The following is an 18,974-nucleotide window of genomic DNA, read 5'->3' as shown; positions in this document are numbered from 1 at the left end:
GGCGGGAAATAATTGTGTAGTAATGAATTACTCACGAAAAATATGAACTTATGCACGTCTAGCATTTATTCTACTTCTGTTGTAGTTTATTCTTGCATTTTTTCAGCTCGCTTATAGTTTCTCTGTCACTTTTGTCGGTGTTCCCATAACAAATTCATGTAAAACATGTTCTTAGTGGAAAATAAATATTCATGGCTGAATTTAAAATGGCTTATTCATCGACTTACTGAAAATCAGTATACCTTAGTATTGGTTGATTCAAGATTTGAGCTGGTACCGACAGAATACCCCCCCTCGAGTAGACTGGCAGGTCATTACATGGAAACGTTATTGACTAGAGAAATAATTTATCATATCTCTTCAGCCAACTGAGTCAACGCGAAAACTGAACTACTGCTCGTACTCTAAATATGACAATCAACCACAAAATTCCCTAAACCAGATAGCATTAAACATAATCCAAAAGATGATTTAAGTCATCTGTCAATTCACGAGTTTACTCACAGACTTCGACTTATTTATAGTACATGCATCTTGTACATGGCACGTACAGTGATCTATCACACATGTTTTGACAAAGCGGAAAATCCTTTTGTTTCTCCAAATATCTCTCAGTTTTAGTAGTCTAAGACAGTTTTACGTTTACGCATATTTAACTTATATATTATGCAATCGATTCAGAATAGATTCGCTCGTAGCGTTCACTGATACATAATTTAGGGGAAATGTGTTTAGGCATATTTAACTTGCATTTATCATGTTTGCTTTTTTGACTATTTCACATCTCATACATTTATGCACCATAGCATCGAAATACGCGCATTCGATGTTTTTTTTCCGCAAAGGACCTTCACAGAGGAAGGCTGATATTTGTTTGTATCAAACATCCACTGCATTTGATGCACAACAGGAAATTTACGTTTTTGCGAAATTTTGATTGTCGAAGCTAAGAAAGTATCATTCATTATCATATTGGAAACAGGAAATTTACGAGTTTTCTATATAATGAACTAAAAATATCGTTCCGAGATAAATTTCCTGTGTATCTGTTTCGCTGAATTCAAAAACGTCATTGTTTAGTTGAAAACCGATGTAGAATAATACTGTGTGAAAATGGTTGTTATAAAGGGTTTAGAAATTACATTACATACCTTTATCCGCCGTTGAAAAGACCAAAATCTGCAGGAGATTAATGATTATAATCGAATAGTGATCCATTGGCCCTGTCTTGTGCATTGAGCTACCTAGAAGATACGTATAAGATTAATTTCTTTATTTCAAAAGAGAAAGATGAATGATTTTGTCTGGTTGGTCGAATTTGCAGCCATATTTAAGAAATGACAGTTTTTTTCCAGATGGACATTCGGTTGTGAAAATGATTAATTCACTGACTTCCCTTACCATATTTAGGTTTCACAATCGACCGTAAACCTACAAATGGTCAAAATGTCAACAAATCGCCCTTCCGCTGATAAGGTTAAGTAAACAGCCAGAAATCGGGGACTTTTAAGTCACAGAAACTGAAACTTAAGAGTATACATTCTCGATATCCATATATTCTTCATTCTCTATGAAATTTTCAGAATTTATCGAGGCCTTCCATAGTATTAGCTGGGGAGAAACCGAAAGAGCCATCGATAGTGATGAGTTCGGTATCACAGAAGTCGAACTCTCTAGCTAAAATGAGAAAGACAAAATAAAAGTTGTACAACAAAACGCAATGGGAGGCACTCCTTGTTTTCCCCAAAATCACGCGTCAATGACGCCACAAGCAAATCTACTCTGAATCCATTGATGATGATGTTTGTTTTCATTACATAACTTTTGATTAGAAGATTAGTCAGAATTGCCTCGAGGGTGTCTTCTATTCACCCAGTAACGCTTATTATTAATCTATTTTTCAGTCACTTAAATTTTTCTCAATGGCGACGGCGACATTCTAACGTGCACGTGTCATTACATTAATTGCCGGCTTCCTCTATCATTGCCGGTTCTACTTTTTGCTTTAGAAACCTTCTCTCGTATCGCGCTGTGATCTAATCATGTATGCTGGAATTCATTATGTTGGAAGGAAGACCGGAACTGGTGCTTTTTTTGTAAGAAGGAAGTTGGTTCGACTTGAGGGATGATCGAAGTTTCGCCTGGTTACACTGCACGCTGAGGTCGTGTATGATGCAGACCGCTTTTACGTTCAGCCAAGTGAAATGAGGAGTGGTTTACAGGATCAAAGAGCCTGATAGCTCTGGTTCGTCATGACCCCTTCATTTATTTTCCTGTTACGAATTGTACCTATTGGCGAAACGTTATTAACAGTAGAATGCGTACGGTTGTACTTACGATTTACAACTAGAATAGTTCTTATACTCGTTGAACTGATTGTTTACAACAGGACTGACCGCCAATGAACCTCAGTTAAATGGGCTAGATGAAGAAAGGAAACTTGCTAGCCTCCCACACATTTTTCTTTGCTTCTTCCGGCGGAAATTAAAATCTGCGCCAGTGATAACATTGTTCTGCGCTGTTATACAGGCACTGTGGGTACGTAGTGTAAGAACAATATAATGATGTATAACGCACTCTTGTGAAGTGGTGGGCTTGACTGCTTTCGAACAATCAAATTTGTGTCTCATAAAATTGATGTGCGCCTGCAATGAAGTCATCTGACGCTAAGTAACAATGAACCATATTCAACCTAATGACAAGTAATGATTACCACGAAAGAAATGTTGCTTCTATGAAAACAACGACAAAAGCAACTTTCGGGACATACCAAAAAGTATATGCGGATCACAATTATTAGGAAATGTTAAAGACCTAATAACAACGGAAAAAAGTTCCGAGGGAACTGTGCTGAAAAGAAAGCTTACGTCTTATAAGCTCAATACTCCAAGCTGCCATGGCCCATCTTGGCGTCCTAGGCATGAAGTGATTCCTCCTGTGGGAGGGGGGGGGGGGATTGTCAGTACCTGGCACCTATTTAGAGTCCCTGTTGAATATATGCGGAGTTGGAGTCAAGTTTTTGGCCAAGCATTACAACAAAGAAGGAACTCAGTAGAAAAGTAACAATCAAGGAATCATATAATAATCATAATAATAATCTAGTATTTCTGACCGCTTGCAGCCTAAGGCTGAATTACGGGTGCAGTTGAAGGTTGAGAACAGACGTCAGCATATCAGGCGCCTCTGGCAGCCACTTCAGTCTATCGATTTCACCTTTCCACCCATCCCACCCCAGGGGAGGACATCCATCACATAGTAATCTCGTGTGTGGGAAATTAACGTCTCTTACCCCAACCCTGCAAGAGACAGGACCTCCATTTATTCGTCCCTATCCGAGAAGACTAGAATATCTAACCATTTCTCGATGTTATAGAAAGGCAGCAAATTCTTCTCAACTATTTTAAGACCCTGAGTGTTGGTCCGGCCGGGGCTCGAACCCTCGACCTCCCCCACAACAGTCCAGCGGTCTATCCATTTAGCTAACCGGGAGGCGGTTATGAAATATCTTTGTCTGATTTATCTTTCTTTTATGATAAATGTCAATACCTTTACTCAAAAGATTTTCTAATGAGGACGCAATAATAAGTGAAGATTCCCTCACGTATAATAACAATAGCCTTTTTTTAATTAAAATATCCCGTTGTTACATTAATTTGAGCATAGTTTTCTGAGTTGGTTATGGTATACTTAGTGCAATTAAAAAAGCTTGGCATCAGCCAGAAAACAAAAAAATTTTTTTTCCCTATAGCAGCTGTGTTCTTATGTTGATTGTAAAGTACGTGCTCGGATCTTTATAGACGATTTCGCCTTGGAATTTCGTTTAACAGATTTCAAACCTGACATTTTCTGCTGTACTTCTATTCTTCCCTAAAAGTTCAAAAACGTTGTCTCCTAACACGATATATGCATATACGTATCTCGGTATTATAAAACAGACGTTTTCTATACTAGGGCCCAAATTTTGATTCCTAAGCTTCAAAGTAGTATATGTTGTTTGAGTTATAATACTTGAGTATAATAGTTTTGTAGCACTTGCTACGTGTACCATTACTTTGTTAATTTTCAGGAAAAACCAAAGGGGAATCAGTCATCGTTGACAGAGTATTAAAGGAAGATTATAGAAAATTAACTCCCCACAAGGGGGGGGGGGCATTAGTAAAAGACAGAACCTAAGGGGGAGCCCCACCCCTCTCATGCGATAGATAATGACCAGGGCCCAGTTGTTCGGAGGCCGATTAACGTTAACACAGGTTTCAATTTTAATCCAGGTTTCTATATTTCTCTGTTCAAAAGCCCTTTCGGGATGATTTTTTCAATATTTTATTTAGAGCATTCAATCATCAAATTGTAGACAAATGGAATAAAACTGAACTTTTTTTAAAGCTTTCACGCCAACCCTTGGTTATCTTAACTCAACTCTGAACAACCCGGCCCTTTCCTGTACAAAATTAGATATATGACAAGGTTCGTTCATGATGCGGTAGTAATTTCCTCCTGCTTATTGATCACCAGCTCAGTTACAACAGAAAACATTCCCGAAATAGCATTTTCTTGATTTCATCATGTTATCTAATCTGTATCATTTCCCTTGTTATAATGTTGTGATTTCATAGCATTGATATTTTTTTGCATTTCGATGCCCAATCAAGCTGATAACCACTCCTCTCAGTTGTTTGTCATTCAGTTCAGCGACTTTGTTCATATCATCCATTCTTGCTTCTCGGAATAATTCAGAATACTTATCCATGTTGTTGTGTTTTAGCCACTCGTCCATCGACTGGATTTCTGGGGTATGGCTTCCCTTAATACTAGAATAATGTATGAATAAATTAGTAGGGATTTTTTAGGGGAGCGTATTTAACCTGGAATTAACGATAACTTGACTTTCCCTTTTTTCTGAGCTTTTTCACTCAATTTCATTTTTTGTTAGTCGGGTCTTTTGAGCGGATTTTCATGTGGTTCTGGTGTGGAATGTCATCAGCTTACACGCTCATCGCATTTTTTCAGCCCTTTTTCAACGCCTACTAGGTCCGCCACCAAATTCGGTCAAGTTACCTTAAATGCTTTCAAATGCACCTCGTGAACTGCTTTGTAGTCCTCTAAACACAAATCAAGAGAGGGCAATTTAGAAGAAATTTATGGTCTTTCAAATTTATTGAAGGTTGATGGAGAAAAGTTGCACACATGGTTTCGTAGATGACACTGCAACATAGAAGACGAAAGAAATCACGCAAATGCGAGGAAGTGAGCTTTGTTACCGATCCTTGGTCACCTTTCCTCGACGAAAATAACTCATTCTGTTATAATACGATGGAAACTTACCTCTCTGAAAAAGAGGATGAATCATCATTTAGAAATTCCGGGGATCGAATAAGTTCATCCAGGCGACTGACAATGTCGGAAAAATTGGGCCGTTGGGTTTTGTCTTTATGCCAGCATTCGATCATTAAATTATGGACGATTTTCGGACATCCCTGTACAAACAGATAAATTATTTTAGGATTACTTCTTAGTGGAAATGATCTTAACTGTTTGAAATATTTCAAAACCCACAAAAAAGGTTTCACCTGAACATTTGATATGATTGTGTTGTCAATTACCTTCGGAACTGGTTAATATGGGAAGGGCGAAGGCTGAGGAATTTTTTTTAGGGGGGGGGAGCGGATGATTTTCAGGAATGCGGATGGAGGATCAGTCGTCTCTAACAGAGTTTAAGGGCGGGGGGGACTAAATAGAAATGGCTTCAACGCGAGGCTTCATCAGAGTACTACAGAGCCTTATGGGGAGATCAGGTAAATATTGTTTTAATGCAACCAAAATCCTTCGACCCTGAACCAGTCCCTGCAAAGCATAGCTGGAGTGTTACATGTTAGCGTTTAAATAATTCCTTCCCATCTCCTCTCGATTTCTTTATTATTAAGTCCTTATAACTGAGTGCTGCTACTCTTTTTGTTGTTTTGGCTTGTTGTGGTGTTTTAGTGATTCTTGTGATGGTAGTAGTTGGATTTAAATGTCACTCTAATATCACTCGAAAGCGATAACATGTCCAGTTTAAGAACAAGACGTCAACAACAAAATGCACGCGAGTGAATTAGACAGGACATACACCAAATGCAACCAAAAGGTTGGTTTTATGATAACGACAAAATCCCAATGAAATTTACTTTGTTTTTACTGTAAAGGAAAAGTCATATTCAGTAGTCACGTTTGTTACTGCAAGATGTACCTGTGGAGCTGGTAATCTGTATCCAGTTTCCACTCGCTTGATAACCTTGGAAAACATGATAACTTTTATCTAATAAGATTTACTTTACAAAGTCACTATGTAATACACACGTGTTATTGACCAAACGTGTGGTCAAGATTGCTGGATATTGGCCAAGTCCTATTTTTGCCTTTTTATGGACCCGGACGAAGTTGAGGTCCATCAGAACGAGGCTAATGTTCAGCCATCTTGACCGAACGAACCTAATCGATCAATAGAGGATTTAATATAGAACAAAAAGATTTCGCTTTGTTAAGAATCAAGAATGACTTGTTCATTCAAGAGCCTAGAAAGAAAGGCAACTGTTTGTAGTACGGTAAACTCACAAAAGTCGTTTCTGTTTTCTTCGTTTTGACCATCCCGTGCCGTTTTTTGCGACTCCACCGCCGACACTGTCCAAAAATTACGAACTTTGTAAGTCGAAGTTCTCGTCAATAAGAACTTGCCGCTGTTATGAACCGAGCATTCTTTTAGGCTCTTTTCTGCACAGTTTATGAAAATATTCGTAATTAAGCGGGATCACTTACATCGAAATTGTCCCAATTCCAGTAAGGTCTGTCACAATATGACATGATCTCCCACATTAGAATGCCGAAACTCCAAACATCACTGGCTGAACTGAAGGTCTGATGCTGAAGTGCCTCTGGGGCTGTCCAACGAACTGGAATCTTGCCCCCCTTAAGAGTAATTGAAACAAAGACATGTATTTTAAAAGGATGTAGGTCACGTGTTTTCACTAAAACTCTACACCTTCGCTTTGTGCTCGCCTTTAGCAAAAGGTGTTGGAAAAGGTACATAAGATTAACAGGAGACCTGATCAGCGGGAACAAAGTGGGACCGCACCTTGTAAGTCACTTTTTTTCACATCACACCTAACCTTCAGATGAACCTTCGGAACATAGTCAAATAATGGCGGCTGCGAAATCTCGAATGGAACGGTCCAAACACAAACACTTCTGTCTCTCATAACGGATTGGAAGTTGGCAGGTTAGGTGAGAAAGTCACAATGTACCAGGAAATGGAAACAATGAAATGAAAAATTTGATCTCAGGGGCACTTTTCAGTCTTAAATCTGAGGAAGTTTTTCACTTCAACAGAAAGCAAACAAAGAAGAGCGTGGAATACTGCCAGCTTCGGTGGGTGGCATAAATTTCACGTAAAAGAAAGGCAAGGGTGTGAAAAAGGAAAAGGTGATCGTCTCTGTCATCATTTTTTACGTGACACTTATCATAAACGTTAGCGTATAATGTGAAGGTGTAGTCTGATCGTCCGGGTGAGTGTAGTCCTGAGAAGGACTGTTGTCGGTGGTAGTGACTGACGTTTCGACAACCTGTGCGGAAGTCATCATCAGAGTCAAGTGAATGATTGCTGTCCGTAGTACTGACAACAATCATTCACTTGACTCTGATGATGACTTCCGCACAGGTTGTCGAAACGTCAGTCACTACCACCGACAACAGTCCTTCTCAGGACTACACTCACCCGGACGATCAGACTACACCTTCAGATGTTACCCCCGGGTTCAAACCATTTACTGCGTTAGCGTATAACATAACGTAATTGTCGATTTAAGTCAAAAATTACTTGTGTCGTCAGCTTGTGCTTCATCGTCGTCAGCCAGTTCTCTTGAAAGGCCAAAATCTGATACTTTACACGACATGTTTTCACCCACAAGAACATTGCGAGCTGCCAGATCCTAAGTTAAGACAAACATAGTAACAAATTTTTAATATTCAATCAATGTTTAGCTATAACAGCAAAATTGAAAACATATAAATGCAGAATAACGCCACATGCGTTTGGATCTTGAAGAATAACACCCTTGAATTCATCACTTTTATTCGAAGGTTATCTCATTGAAACTGAAGCTATTTAACGATCCTGGGATAGACGCTGATCTCACACTTCTGCGGCGCGCATTTCCTCCTACAGCTGATGTCTTGTGAGAATTAAATATTTGGTTGGTTCTCCTGTTTGATACGATAGTGTCAGTCACCGGGTTTTCTGTTTTTCCTCCCTCTAAATAAGTTAACTGATTCCAAACTCCGAACCCAACTGGAAACAATGGACGAACAACCACGTATTGTTTTGTACCAATACTAAGATACACAAGTGTAAAGGTAAATTTCAACTATATTAACGATGAAAATAAAATATGAAGATAATATATACCCTATGAATGAAATTTAATTCTGACAGGTACTTCATTCCGTTAGCCACACCTCTGGCCATGCCAACCAACTGAAGGCTTGTCAGCTGACAATTTCGTTTCTAAGAGGAAATCCGACGACCCGTTAATCGTTTAACCCTCCAAGTCTTACGATGACTGGGATATAGTTTCTCAGCCTCACTGCTGAATCAAACATTAATTTAAAGAATCTCACGATTGTTAAACAAAATTTCCTTGTCAGTACCATAGGAAATATAAAAGGAGCAGTATGAAGAACATGCATACAGATGTAAGGGTGAAAGGATTTAGGTAAAACTTACGACTCACCATAATAATAATAACAATTTAACATTTACATTGGGAAAATTAACATTGGGATATGATCAAGCGCGCATTACAATTTTTTTGCGGGGGACTTAATGGACTGCTTCCAACAGTTTACAATTTTTTGTGAAGACTAATTTTAACAGATACCCCAATTTCAGTAAACAGGCCAGACCACAACATCGGGGGCTAAGTCCCCTACTCTTTGCGATAAATGTGTGGGCTCTTAATGTCCCCTGCTAACCAGTACAAAGAAGATTAAGGAGAAGGGGCCTACGGTTCTTCGTTCTTATTCGAGAAGACTAGAATGTTTAACCATTTGCAGATATCATAGCAAAGGCAGCACATTCTCCTCAGTTATTTGAGTGTTGGTCCGGTCTGGGGCTCGAACCCACAACTAAGCAGATTAGCAGTAGGGTATTATTTCGGAAGTCTCTTAATGAATTTTATTTTACATAGCGTAGTGACTGTAGATTAGCCAAACTCATATTTTATGCTCTTTTCGTTTTTATTCTGCTTATATTTTTATATCATTTAAACAGGAACCCTTTGATAACGGTACTCATGTCCTGAGGGACTATCCTGTTCATTGTTATTATCATTATTATTACTATTATTACCTTTTGGAACACTACAGTTAAAGTCAAAAGGTGTTTACAACACAAAATGAGCAGTTACAAGCGTAAGTTATCCAAGCAATCTTTTTTGTACTGTCTTTTGTCTGAGTTGTTGTTATTAGCTGTTGTTGTTTTTGTTCTTTATGGGAGAAAATTCTTAAACCCTCGCCAGACGAGGTCAAATACCAACTCCTTGTTGTTATCTATTGCTAACGAAACGTTACTAAGCGTACAGAAAACTAGATGTAAATAAGAAACCTTTAAAAAGTGATCCAATGATCCACTCTCCAGGAATTCTGTAAGAATCATCATTGGTCTACCTAAAGGCATAGAAATTAATTCAACTTTAAAATCTCGAATCATCTTAAATAACAGTGTGTCTTTGGTTTTAATGCAGACATAGAGTAGCTTCATGATTTCATTGTCGAGTCTTTGACACAGATTATTCAGTTAACTCACTCTGTGTCACCACTCCGATGAGGCGGATAACATTTGGATGATCAAACTGGCCCATAACGGACGCCTCGGAAAGAAAATCTTTTTCATTTTTCTCACTGGAACCAGGCTGATATGGAAAGAAAGGAATATCATTTCAGCAAAATAGTGCATTTATTATAACATCATAGCGATACTGGATGTATAAATCTCCCTATCTATATGGGATGAATTATCCCATTAAGAGTTCTAAATCAGTGGTGCAAAGCTACGCGTATCCGACAAAAACTATTGTTGGGTGGGTCTGACTGAATGACATAAGGTATAATTCTTATAAGTATTTCGTGACTGAACTGACCCTCAAGACTTTGACAGCAACCACCTCCTTGCCTTCACGAGATTTCAATATTCCTTTGTAAACATCCGCAAACTCCCCTTAAGAACAAAACAATAATTGAAAGCGAATACATATGTGACAAATATATATATATATATATATATATATAACAGCTCCGCAAAAGCTAAAGATGATCACCTGTAGGTATCAACATATCTACCTGTTCCGATCACTCCTTCAAGTTTAATGTCTCTTCTTTTTCTTTCAGTCGCGAATGATGTCAAAAGTTCTTGCAAGTCAATGTAGTCGTTAGGGTCGATATAGGTTCGCTGGTCTCGGGGATTCGTGGTTTGAAGTTCACTTCCTAAAGAAGTAAAGTTTCAGGAACTATTAAATTACATCACACCTTTAAATCTAACATCTCAAATACGGTATTCAAGATAAGAAAGTAATGTCATTTCTATGCATGAAGGGCCAACACTGCCTAAAAGTGTCTGCTTTGAATATTACCTTTGGTTGAATCATAACTGCACAGCTCCATTTATATAGGTAGCTCCGACAGAGTAGCAGTAGCGAGAGAGAAGAGAGCGGAATCGTATATTTATTTGCAATCACTTAGCTGATTATGAACATGCATATACGGTTGGGCGTCTGACGTTAATCATATCAATAGAAAATGTACAAACTCTGTAAATCACATGGGCATTAATATTAAAATGATAATTCTCCGAAACAACAGAAACATTTCCCAAGATTATTATTGGTAATAATTGATGAAAATGTTTTAGTTGTAATGATGTAAATTTACTTATCGTTCAAACCTGATCGAAGAGACAGGTTTATGATCGTATTTTATCTTGTTCACAGCCGCACACTTAACTCGCTGTCTATTAGGTGATAAATAGTGAATAACTAAACCTATCAGACTGCAGATTTCGTGATATAACGCTAGCAATGCTAGTCTTACCTTGCTGAAGGGCCTCCATGTAGGCTTCCTCTGCACTCTTTTTACTTCTCCTAGTTAAACTCAAATAAATGTATCATCTTTCTTAAGATAAAAAGATGCAGTATCGCTCCCATTTGACTCAAATCAAGACCTGATCTTAACGTTGAATTAAAAAATTCCTCATGTTCGCCCAAAGGCTCACCTTCTACGTGACACGACAAAGACAACAATGACCATTATAATGAGTAGCAGTGCTCCTCCTCCTCCAGCTGTGTAAACAATAAGCCGTTTTTTCTTCGAGTTATCTGCAACACGACAGTAATTACTCAACATTTCAAATAGGAAATTTCCTGAGCAACCAAAAACTATTTATTTTCAATCAGAGAAAATTAGTTAGAATTCACTAATTGGTTTCTATTGACACAATTTCACATTTTTCACCTATCACTTTTCTATCAAACTACTTCCCTCACGTTTCTGTCATTATTTTTACCTTTTTTTCCCATCCATTCTCGCTCTAAGCAGCCATTTCCCGGTTTACGCCTCACGGCGAAAAAAAAACAAATTCGAAGGACAATTTCTAAAATTTTTCATTTACAAGCTGTGATAATTTTCTTTATCCTTAACCATCTTCATTCCATTTTGGTTAATCCTTACACCTTGATTGGTTTTCTATACCAGCAATGTCATTGCAGTTTTTCCCGTCCGTTAAACTGTTAAAGACTCGTGACGAAGTTTTCTTACGTTAAGGCTCTAGTGGCCTGTGCCTAGACCTCATTGCTGTCATCGTAGTCCAGCGTATGAAATATAAACTTGACGGAGCTCTATTCCCATTTTAGCCGATTTGATATTCCATTTCAGTTACGGAAATAGTTTGAAGGAAAATGTGAAAACTAGAATACATTAGTTGATAGTTCAATAATGCCAATCTTACAGCAGACTGACTTAACAACGGTAAACAAACTAACCTTCTCTCAGCGTGTACGTCTTGATCCCAGCAGGGCCTTTTCCGATGGCATTTATAGCAAATACCTACGGAGGTAAAAAGCACAGTATTTGTTCACGAGGTTTCTTTCTCAAGAGCATAAGGAGTGACGTCCAGTGGTGCTTAAGTTAATTCAAACTTTAGATGAAGTTCGGCCTACCTGAAATTCATAAGTTTTTCCCGCCCTCAAATCAAACTGCGCCTCCATTTTCTTGGTGATAAAAGTCTTAGTTTCTGTCGAATCATCTTCAGCTAAATAAGTCACGTGATACTCTTTTATGACGCCGTTCTTTACCTTTAGAGTCCAAGATACAAGAACGGCCTCTTTTGGTTGTCTAATTGACAGTGTCGGCTTACCAGGAACTAGTTTGTTAAACAGAAATAAACAAGCAATCATGAACGGCGACTGTCCAATTCACCCGCATTTACATGTAGCTCATAATCTCTGTGCAAACATAGAGTCAAAGGGGATCGATTACGCCTGTCTCGCTGGGAGCTTTTTTTTCCATATTGAGCCCAAAGGGAAGGGCAAAACGTTTTGTGTCAAAATTACGCATTGAACAGAAAAGCCATTGGTGTAATGTTTAGTTTTACCGCCTCCTAGTTAGCTCAATGGATAGAGCGCTGGGCTGTTGTGCGGGAGGCCGATGGTTCGAACCCCGGCCCGACCAACACTCAAGGTCTTAAAATAATTGAGGAGACTATGCTACCTTTCTATAACATCAAGAAATGGTTAGATATTCTAGTCTTCTCAGATAGGGTGGAATAAATGGAGGTCCCGTCTCCTGCAGGGTTAGGGGTAGGAAAGGTTAATTTCCCACGCATGAGATTACTGTGTAATGGATGTCCTCCCCTGAGGTGGGATGGGATGGGATCATTTAATGAGGGCCGTAGGTTTGAAAACTGTAACGCTTCCCTCTTTAAATAAAGTTAAAGTAAAGTAAAGTAAAGTTTCGGGTACGAGCTACCGCGTCACGCAAAACCTGTCATTGGTTATCTTGGATGTGGATTTTCAACTCGATTATACAAAATCACAGATTTTACCAAAATACGAAGCTATTACAAGACCAGAAGTCAAACGATAAGTTTCAACTTGGTTGTCATGGAAACAACAATTCCCGCAAACACCACTTTGAGCATTTAAAATGTTTGGGCGTGAGTAGTCAAATTCTTCATAGGGAAGGCTATAAGTCACTTTAGGCACTAGAATAGCTAGACGGTGGAATAACGTTAATCTGCATTTAGAATATTTCATACACTTCTGCTTCAGACTTACTACATCGTCTATCATTGCCGGGAATAATTTAAGTGCTACTTAAATACAAATCTTGTTTTTAATTTCACTGATTCAGCCAAAGGTTTTTCCAAAAATTATAGGGGGAAACAGCCCTGACTCTACCTAAGTACTATTTTTGAGAAATAAGTAGTAAAGGTTTGTATAATATTCTATTTAATCTGCACACTGACTTACGTGATCCGTTAGTCCTTATGTAAATGGCCGAGAAGTTCGCCTTGACTCCATATTTCATTTTCGCCACATCGCTCACTCGGTTCTTGGCGTAGACTCTCATTGTGTAGTTTACAAATGAAGTAAGGTTTCCAACGATGACCTTAGTAGTGCTCAGGCCATCCTTTCTTGGTATGAAAATAATATCACTCCTGCAAGCTTCAAATTCGCACTTGCTTTCGTCTTTACCTTCACATGGTCGAAAGCATTCAACTTCATAATACAAGCGGGTCTGAATCCCAGTTTCTGCAGGAGGCTGCCAATGTATTCCCAGTGCGCTTTGGTTGACAAAGATAACGCTGACATTTTCCGGTGCTGATGGTATAGCTAAAGACAGACGCATTCATTAGCAAATGTAGTTACAAAATCAAAAAATCCTTAACAAAGAGAGCGTATTCAGCTATGAAACTACGTATTTGTAACAGAAAAAGATTCTTTTTGGTCTTGTCACGAGCATGGGACGATGAAAATATTCCGACTCCTCATGAGGAATCGAACCTCATTCGGATTCCACGCCACGATGCTCCGAATTTCACGCTTCGATGCCCCAACACTGGGCCACAAAGACTCTTTTGTGAGCCAGGGCATTGACTGGGTTCATTAGTGACATGCGTCGTGCGCACTGCTAGGATCAGCAATGTAGAAGGTGTTGAAGGGCTGAGAGTGGATTCCTCATGGCGACTCATAATAATCTTTTCTATGTTCCACGCTTATGACAAGAGAGAAGAACATCTGTCCGACTTTCTTTACCGCGCTCAAAATTTTCTATTTATATAGTATTCTACTTACATGTTAATTGTTTCTTACTATTAGGCAAGAAAACTGTAAGTATATAAGTAAGAAAGTAAGACTTTATCTAATGAGAGTAACATTTGACAGTAATAAGACTGATAACCTAATGGCCCTCAAAAAAAAAAATAGTAATAGTTGTAACAATATCAATAGTAGTTAAAACAGAACATAAGCCTTTGTACATCGCAAAATAAGACTATAAAATGGGGTTATATACAGATTAAAAATTGACATGAATAATTGCATAAGAATTTGATTATTTTAAAATCATTTTAAAAAAAGGAACGCTTAAAGTTTTTGACACTAGTACTCCGTTTGAGGTCCACACTTAGTTTGTTCCATTCCTTTGTTACTCTCACAGCAAACATTTGACAACCTTCCTTACTTCTCTTCTATTGAGGGTAACTTAAGTTAAGATTGCAGAAACGGGTTGATCTATTATGTGTGTCAGAGTTTCTCATAAATAAATCATTTACATATTCAGGAGTATTGCCACTTAGCCTTTTGAAGGTTAAAGTGCATCGATTTACATATGATTTAGCATAGAAGGGAATCCACTTTAAGGAGTTAAATAAGTCGACAGAAGGTGCTGTTCTTTTGGCATCAAGAATTATTCTAGCCACACGTTTTTGAAGACGCAGGACTTTCAAAAGATTTTCTTTACTGCAAGAAGTCCAAATCATACTGCCGTAGAGCATTGTGGGTTTAATGATCGTAGAGTAGTATATGTCTCGTTGACTGCGTCTTAAATAAGGACTTATGTGACGAAGGAGTCCAATACGTTTCGTCAACTTTTTTACATAACTCCTCAATCTGGCGATTAAATGAAAAATCGTGATCTAACGTTACCCCAAAAGTTTGAAATCAGTTACGTGCTCAATGTTTCTTCCATTTAAGTTAACATCTATTGTGGTAGAAGCGACAAGGTTCCGCAAACGTTTCCCTGTTAGCAGCAAGGACTTGGTTACTTGTTAGCTAGGCGACCATGCAATAACATGGGCCAGCTCTTGTACAAAGCAGCTCAGTTAAAACACATTGTTCAAAAATATTTTCTTGTACTTATTTTGAGCATCTTCTAAGGAAACATTTCAAAGAGGTTGGTGTGTTCGATGGGCTATAGGTTTATCACAAGCAACTGTCTCGTTTTTCCTCCTTTTTTTGCTACTACACAAACATTGGAGATGACGCTAGTTCAAAAATTACATGTTGAGGCTAAATATCTCTTACAGACATCAAATTGGGAGCTGTTCAAGCGGAATTGTCATTATCCAAATCATTAAGTAAAAGCTGTTATGTATATTAAACTCTTCACTAAAAAATAAACGAAAAACAGCGTCTGTACCTGTACAATTTAAGCCACTCTCATCGTTATATCGTCTTTCTGGACAGTCTGGAAATAAATTAACTCATTAATAATGATGCTGCTAAGTGTATGTTGTTAATAAAGATTAAAGAGTCATTGACGTCACAAATCGTTTTCTGATAACCTCCTAGACCAAGCGCTTATTTATTTTGACTGGAGGTTCGCGTATTTATGTAACGATCGTAATTCACGCTTTTTTTAGTATTGTTTCAGCGACATGCAGCCTTAACTCCAGTGAGGAGAAAGCGTTAAAACATCGGTTAAAAGACTGGCTCACACTGGGACATAAGTATCATTCAATGAGTGACGTAAGTGCGAGAACGAGGAAAGAACTAGCGTTGGCATAACAACATGGAAGAGTATCCATGTTCTAATTTTTACATTTATGCTTACGCACAGTGTGAAACAGCATTTGGAAAGACACTAAAATGGGAAGAATAAGTCAACAAGGAATAAAGATGATTAGAGATAGAAAAGCCGGTTAGGACCGAATGTAAATGAATAAATTTACTCTAAGGGTTTTCAGGTTGGACAAACCGTCATGTGGCCATTTGAAAAGACTTATACGCATTTCTAATCTTTTTCCTGGTCTGAAGGACACAGCGGCAAATTGATTGCGCATGCTCAGCGGATTTGGCGCATTCGAGGAGAGTTTTGTGGTTCCAGCGTGAACGAATATCGTTTGGGAACGAACGTCACACCGTTTTATAAATTTTTTAGGCTGTCATTGATGTGGACCAAGTGGACAAAGTAGTTGAGTTTTTTCTTATGGATAGGTCTTAAGGGTGAGTAGCGTTCTCTTACTTACATTTCATCCTAAGCTAATCTGTATGCTTTACTTCATTCCCTAAATTCACATCACTATTTCTTACAACTTATGTGTAATGGAGGAGGTTCTAAAAATTTTCCTGAAAACGGCAATCTAATCTGTTTTGGATTGAACTTATCCTCTCAAAATGAAAGTAGACATTGGAAATTTTGAGAGGGCCGCCATCTTGCCGCAATAGTGTTACTACTTTCTTTACACATGGAAAATTTCTCGCTCATTACAAGCACGCGCACTAATTTTGCCTTTGTGTCAGCCTGAAAAATTCTGCTGGTCAACGACACTATCTCACCAATATAAATTGCTAAATTTGTTTTTTTACGTGGTATACCTTTACATTCTCCTGCTGCATTTTCCATCCCCTCCCGGCATATACAACTTCCATTAAGTGAACTGATGTTCCAGACCCCATCACTCTGACAATCCAGGCTTAGAATGCCTTGCTTGTTAAAAGCATTAGTAACACAGTTAACTTCAACTGGCTTTGAGTTGTTCGCCGGAGCTGTTGTTTGTGGTAAGAAAACCAAGCCACTAATTCGAGGCAATTCTGGGCAGACGTAATAACTAACAGTGATGGAGAAAAGGACACTACATGAACCCTGGTCATGAAATGCCAAGAGGATGTACTTTTTTTTAACTTCTACACGAAACTTTTGAGTCACTTTGATGTCAAGAGCTGGCGGAGCTGTTTTCGCAATCTTTATGTAGCTAGCCTTGTTTGTCAGAGGGTCTAGAATTGATTGTTGCCAGGACTGATGTTCGTACAAGTCGAAATAGTTTTTGCAATAATTCCCTCCTTTGTCAGAATACGATGAACAGTTAAATATTCGGTACTCAATTGTAACGAGGACTGTTTTCGCCCCACTGTGGATCTCGATGGGATCGCTTCTTAGCCAGTTGTTTGGTTGTGGAAATTCATCCAGAGAAAGATCACAAGTTGAGTAATATGTCTGCTTTGTCCACTATTGGAAATAACCACTTCAAATAATTAAATCGTGTAGTGGTTAAAAGATGAGCCTAAATTGCTCAATCCCCTTGGAAAAGCCATTTTGCAATGACTGAGTTAGAATTCAATTAAGTAGAAGGAATTTAGCAGTAGTTCCGCTGCTTGTAGACAACTCTAAGCTTTGGTTAGAAAGTGATTTTTCAAAATAAATTAAACAAGGAAAAAAACAACATTTTGTTTCCTAAGATCTCTTGGAGTTTCATCGTAGTATTAATTTAAACCTTCAAACCCCTACAGTTAACGAAATATACTGTTTGCCAATCAGTCTGAACTTTATGGTTTAATTTTCTCTGATTCAAAAATTATGGTTACGGTCATTATTCACAAAAAAAATTAGGAAAACAAAGTTTAAGGCCCAAACGAGTCCCGCTGGGAGGGGGTGGGGGGGGTCTCACATTTTAAAATGAGGGAAGCAGTACCCAATCAAAATGAAAAGAAGCAAAACTGAGTGATTTGGTATTTGAAAAATACTCCTTGCCAACCTTTTTGAGTTTCATTGCGAGGCCTTTTTGAAGCTAAAATCCCCCGTTTACCTTGAAAGGAATGCTATTACTTTCACAATATTTAGGTACAACTCAGACTACTTTTCGGGAACTAACAACCAACAAAAATTTTCCTAGTTTCGTAATTCAGTTGGTTGGCACCACCAACTTGTATCAGGGAAGCGCAGGTTCGTATCTCGTCGAAGCTTGAATTTTTTATTTTTTTGTGTGTCACAGCCCTCTTTTCTGTTTTTTTTTTTTTTTTTTAAATTGCATCTCCACTGCGAGGATCATTTCTTTTACTTGAATTCTTCTCTTTACAATAGATAAATAATAGACTCATACCCCTCTCGGCCCACCACTTGCAGTCGTTGGCCTTGATGGGCTCCAAACCCATGTTTTCTCTGGAAATGGCTGTTTCTCTAAAATCACTGAACAGAAAATATGTATTTTGATTTGCCACACTTTGTACCCCAAGGTCATGTAAACACAGAGAAAGTACCCTTAAGCTGGTATACAATGATATTCGTGGGTGTGTGACTAAAAATTTCACAAACGCCGTCACAAAGCCACATCTAAACACCCTTTTAGACCAATGAGTTCATGCGAAGTATCCAAGTTGTTTTGAAAAAGATTGTTCCGTTTAAGCAACGACCTGGTCTCTGGTAAATCAAAGAATAAAAACATCACCCGTTTATTCAAAAAGATGTCGACACTTTTTAAGATCGTTTTTCAAATAGCCTAATACTGCACTGATACGGAATGATGAAAGCACTAACGCTCTAAATTAACTAAAGTAATAGTGTAAGGCTTTATTCATCCATACCTTGCTTAGTTGATGTAAGAGTAACAAAGAGTACAAGAATCCAAACTGCGACTAATAAGTTGTCCATCATTAAAGCAGATGTTGTGAATTCAC

At 38.2% G+C, this 18,974-nt stretch overlaps 1 pseudogene across 1 annotated transcript; it reads right to left on the bottom strand.

Annotated features, from left to right (window-relative positions):
- Positions 1–3,621: 3,621 nt before the first annotated feature.
- LOC148725401 (ephrin type-B receptor 1-B-like) lies at positions 3,622–18,974 on the bottom strand (annotated as a pseudogene). The gene is made up of 20 exons (XR_015991262.1): positions 18,882–18,974; positions 18,401–18,486; positions 16,899–17,529; positions 15,721–15,768; positions 13,551–13,913; positions 12,240–12,442; positions 12,063–12,126; positions 11,297–11,399; positions 11,116–11,165; positions 10,369–10,512; positions 10,170–10,246; positions 9,836–9,941; positions 9,635–9,696; positions 8,438–8,536; positions 7,850–7,961; positions 7,016–7,020; positions 6,793–6,942; positions 6,227–6,271; positions 5,323–5,474; positions 3,622–4,808 (listed from the first exon to the last, which is right to left on the bottom strand). The product of XR_015991262.1 is annotated as an ephrin type-B receptor 1-B-like (transcript).

The sequence above is a fragment of the Stylophora pistillata genome, chromosome 8 (genome assembly GCF_964205215.1).
Source record: "Stylophora pistillata chromosome 8, jaStyPist1.2, whole genome shotgun sequence".
NCBI lineage: Eukaryota > Metazoa > Cnidaria > Anthozoa > Scleractinia > Pocilloporidae > Stylophora > Stylophora pistillata.
The sequence above is the reverse complement of the archived record's forward strand: the minus strand, read 5'-3'. Positions and strand labels throughout refer to the sequence as shown.